We start from the raw sequence: 5,571 nt of genomic DNA on the forward strand, positions 1-5,571 counted from the left end.
CCTGAGCGAAGCCATGACACTTGACAATCATACCTGCTGGAGAATATTTACCTTGTTTGACGTGCATTGTAATTTCTTTCCTACCAATTTGTTTAGTTTTTTTTTTTTTTCAGTATTGCGGTGAAGGAATAGGAGATAATTTTTTTTCACCGTTCCTTACTCGTTACTTTGCCTCTCTTGAATGATCTGGCGACTCGGTTCATTGGTTATTCGTAATGGCAGGGACCTTTCTTTTCTCCAACAAAACATTAGGCAATATAAACAAGTCAATCCCAATAACCTTTCTTTTCTCCAACCTTTATCGATCCCTCAAAATATTCAATAGACAAAATAGATGAAAAAATCACAATCATTTTCTTTTTTCCAATCTTTATTAATCCACCAAAACATTCAGTAGACAAAATAGATGAATAAATCCCAATAACTTTTCTTTTTTTCCAATCTTTATTAATCCACCAAAACATACCATACACAAAACAAAGTAATAGCAATAATCTTTCTTTCTTTTCTCCAACCTTCATTAATCAAAATAAAACATCACATAGACACAAATAAATAAACCACAATAACTTTTTTTTTCTACTATCCTTATTAATTGAACCAAACAGCACATACACAAAATAAATAAACAAACCCCAGTAAGAACAAGGAAATTCACAAAAAAGAACATCTAAATATCATGGCATTATTTTTCTGATGTTTCCTTAGCATCTCAAAGCCAACCTAATCTAACCTAACCTAACTTAACCTAACCTAACCTAATTTGCCATCGAACGCCACGTCAATCAGCAAAACACAAGAAAACACCAAAATAAAAAAAATTATTATCAAGTCCTTATTTTTCTCACGTTTCTCTCGCCTATCAAAGCCAACCTAATCTAACCTAACCTAACTTACCTTCAAACACCACAATTCCCCCCAAAATAATAATAATAATAAGGAAACCCACAAAAAAAACATCTAAATATCAACCCATTATTTTTCCGATGTTTTCTTAGCATCTCAAAGCCAATCTTATCTAACCTGACCTAACTTGCCATTAAACACAACAGTCAACAAAAAAAAAAGAAAAAAAAAAGAAAACACCCAAAAAAGACATTTAAATACCAAGCCCTTATTTTTTTCTCACGTTTCCCTGGCACATCAAAGCTAACCTAACATAACCTACTCTAAACTAACCTAACTAACTATAAAACACCACCAAACACCAAGAAAACCCTCAAAAAAACATCTAAATACCAAGCTCTTATTTTTTCCCAATGTTCCTTTAGCATATCAAAGCCAAACTAACAAACCTAACTTATAAACCATCAAACACCACCAAAAACAAGAAAATCCTCAAAAAAACATCTAAACACCAAGCCCTTATGTTTTCCCATGTTCCCTTAGTATATCAAAGCCAACTTAACCTAATCTAACCTAACTAACCATCAAACACCACCAAAAAAACAAGAAAACCCTCAAAAAATGACTAAACACCAAGCCCTTATTTTTTTCCCCGATGTTTCAGTGGCATATCAAAGCCACTCAACCCTCGAGCCCTGCAGTGAAGTGAAGGGCGGGCAAACTGCAGCTCGTAGGCAAAGGGAGTGTTTCTCGGTGGTAGCTTTTGATGACAGGCGGTGATTTGGCTTGGATATTAGAATCGGGAGTCGGTACGTGGAAATGGAGGCAGTGGCAGAAGCAAGCAAGTCGAGTTATTCATGCTGTTACTTTGTTTTCTGTGCGTGTGTGTGTGTGTGTGTGTGTGTGTGTGTGACTGGTTTTCTATTGATCTCCAAGCCCACCGCCACCTCTGATTTCTCACCCGTGACATATAAATCATTTTAATTCACAGATCGTTCGCCTCAGATCTGTGGAATTGGCTGGTATGGAAATCTGACTTGCCTTGCTTCATTTTCACCTGACCTGAACCTCAACTCTTTACCTGACGTGTGCTTGTGATGGTGTTATTAAATTGAACACAACTCATGTCATAATTGCGAGAAAAAAAATTGAAAAATATGAAAATAAAGAAAAAGGAAGAATAGAGATCGTTTAATTGTATCTAGTCCCTCTCATTTGTACTAAAAAGATAGAAAGACTCAAATATTTGTTATCTGTTATTTTTAAATTGAAGAAAACAAACCTGTAATACTATAAAAAAAAAGGGAAAGAAAAATAAAAAGACCATTTAATTATATCTAGTCACTCTCATTCATACTAAAACTGGTTGAAACTTTAAAAAATTACGTTATCTATTACTTTTAAATTGAACACAACCCATGGCATAATTAAGCAAAAAAAAAAGAAAAGAAAGAAAAAGGAAAACAGAAAAAAATATATAATTACATCTACACACTCTCATTCTTACTAAAAAAATGGTTGAAATCTCTAAAATTACCTTATCTGTTACTTTTAAAATTGAAAACAATCCAAAACAGCATTGAGCGAAAAAAAAAAGTAAAGAAAATAGAGAGATCATTATATTATTATCTACTCACTCTCATCCCTTTCTAAAAAAAAATGATAATAATAATAATAATAATAAAGAAATAAAAAAAGTTCTAAAAATTTTGTTATCTATTAACTTAAAATTGAACACAACCTATGACATAATTAAGCAAAAAAAAAAAAAAAGTAGAGACCATTTAATCATATCTGCTCTCTCAAGTTCTTACTCAAAATGGTTGGAACTTTTAAAATTACGTTATCTGTTTTAAATTGAACACAATCCAAAACATTATTTAGCCAAAAAAAAAAAAAAGAAAAACAAGAGAAAAAGAGGGACTATTCAATAATTAGAAAACAATTAAAAAAAATGACAATGTTCTAGAATTACGTTATCTAATGCTTTAAAATTGAACACAATCCAAAACACTATTTAGCGAAAAAAAAAAAAGAATAGGGAAACGATAAAAGAGTGACCATTTAATTATATCTACTGACTTTCATCCCTAAAAAACAAAAGAAAAATGTTATAAAAATTACGTTACCTTTTACTTTTAAATTGAACAAACCCATAACACCATTAAGTAAAAAAAAAAAAAAAAAAAAGTAAAGGATAAAAAAGAGAGACCATTTAATCATATCCACTCTCTCATTCCACAAAAGAAATGCAAAATCACCCTAAAATCTACCTGTTATCTATGACTGTTATCTATGGCTCTTAAATTGAACAAACCCGTAACACTCAAGTCAAAAAAAGGTAAAAGAAAAGAAATAAAGAGACCATTTAATTATATCTTCACAAAATAACTAGAATAACGTTACCTATTACTTTAAAAATGAACAAACCCCATAATAAAAAAAATGACATAAAAAGAAAAGGAAAAGATAGAAATCCCATTAACTGTATCTACTTCCTTCCATCCCTATACAGAAAATGGGAAAAAGTTATAAAAATCACATCTCTTACTTTTCCAGCCACTTTTCTTAACCCCTTCAGTATCATGACTCGTTTCCATATTAATTCTGCTTACTATTTTGTGATTTTATACAGCTTCAGAAACTTGTGTGAGGCTTAAAATAGTGAAGATTGTGGCCATTCACCTTCTGACCTCCATAGACCGTTCCTAATGTCAATAAAATGGTTTAATAGTACAAAAATTTCAAAGTAAAAATGTATCCCAGTACTGAAGGGGTTGAAATAATGAAGACTCTGGACCTTTAATCTTCTGACCTCCATAGACCCTTCCTAATGTCAATAAAATGGTCTAATCGTACACAAATCTCAAGGTAAAAATGTGTCCCAGTATTGCATAACACAACACAACACAAGGCACAACACAAGCATTTGTATTTAGGTGACTCATTCTGTGGCCATTTAAACTTCATATCCAGACACTGTGTTTGAATAGACTCCAAATTATAGTTGTATCACATTGTTTACTTATGAAATTCAGTTGTTATGTATTTATTGTTTCATAACAGAAGCAGAGAGGAATTAAGCAAGTGTGTACCTGTGTGTGTGTGTGTGTGTGTGTGTGTGTGTGTGTGTAGAAACTTAAATGCTTTTTCTACTTGTGTTCAAAATTCGTGTCACAAACACACACACACACACACACACACACACACACACACACACACACACACACACACACACACACACACACACACACACACACACACACACACACACACACACACACACAATGGCTCAGCAAGCAACACAAAAGAATCAACATACAAACAAAAGTCCTCCTTAAAAAAAAAATTCATCATAGAAAACTGAACGTCATAGAAAACGTGGTGACGACTAATTCACAGCTTTTAAGTCTCTTTTTAATGACACGATTTAGGAAGCGACTTAATTTTCTGACTGACTCCGCGATGCACTGGTGGATTTGCATGTAATTTCCCATGATAATTTCGCTCGTCTATTCAAGAGGAGTGAAAAATCTGAAGCCAACATCATCGCTCTCCTCTTCCATTATTCTTTCGACCAGACTCCACAACAACACACTCATAGTTCAGTGTGACCTTGCTTATTGCGGAAAAAGAAGAGTATAAACAAAAATCTAAATATCTTTCTACGTATAATAAAACAAGATTCATTTCTGTCAAGTATTGAAAAAATAATAAAAACGAGATGACTAGCGGCGATTTCAAGAGTGTTTCTCCAGTTAATTATGTAAAAATATTATTAATCTGCCTCTAAGACCGTAAAAACACCCTTAAAACGCTCTGTTCTCTCACCACCATTATTTTCCAGGGCCACAGAAATGACTAGCGTAAGTTTTAAAAGTGTTTCTTCAGTTAATAATGCAGAAATCTTGTCACTCTGCCTCTATAATCATAAAAACTTGCTTAAAAACGCTTTGCTCTCCCCACGACTATTTTTAAAGATCTCAGAGATGACTAGCGGGGATTTCAAAGTGTTTCTCGAGTTAATAATGTAGAAATATTGTCACTCTGCCTCTAAAACCATAAAAACACCTTGAAAACTCGTGTACATTCAAATAAAGCCTTTTGAAACAGTTATACTTGATTGATATTTGTTTTCATTTTTATATATATAGGTTATTTGAAGTTCTATGTGCCCTTGTTTACTGGGAAAAAGAGGAGTACGTACAATTAACGAGCGTCTAAATAAGAGGATTCTTAAACACTTCTGTCCTTCATCTCCATTATTTCCAAAGGCTTTATTTTTTTTTAAGTGTTTTAATGATTCTAGAGGCAGAGTGATAAGATTTCTACACTATCAACTGGTGACACATTCTTGAAAACCTCGCTAGTCATCTCTGTGGCTTTGGAAAATAGTCGTGGTGAGAGACCAAAGTGTTTTTAAGCAAATTTTTATGGTTCTAGAGGCAGAGTGACAAGATTTCTACATTATTTAACTGGAAAATCACTCTTGAAAACCTCGCAAATCATCTCTGTGGCTTTGGAAAATAGTAGTGGTGAGAGAGCAAAGTGTTTCTGAATACGGAACCTTAGTCACGTGTGATGTATGGAAGAATTAATACAAGATCTCTCTTTTTTTAATACTTACTAGAAATTAATCTTGTCTTACTACAGAGAGATATTGGAAAAGAAAAGTTGTCTTCATTTCAATCATGTCTTCTTAAATAGTTACTCTTGTCATGTCAT

Source organism: Portunus trituberculatus, chromosome 6 (genome assembly GCF_017591435.1).
Source record: "Portunus trituberculatus isolate SZX2019 chromosome 6, ASM1759143v1, whole genome shotgun sequence".
Taxonomy (NCBI): domain Eukaryota; kingdom Metazoa; phylum Arthropoda; class Malacostraca; order Decapoda; family Portunidae; genus Portunus; species Portunus trituberculatus.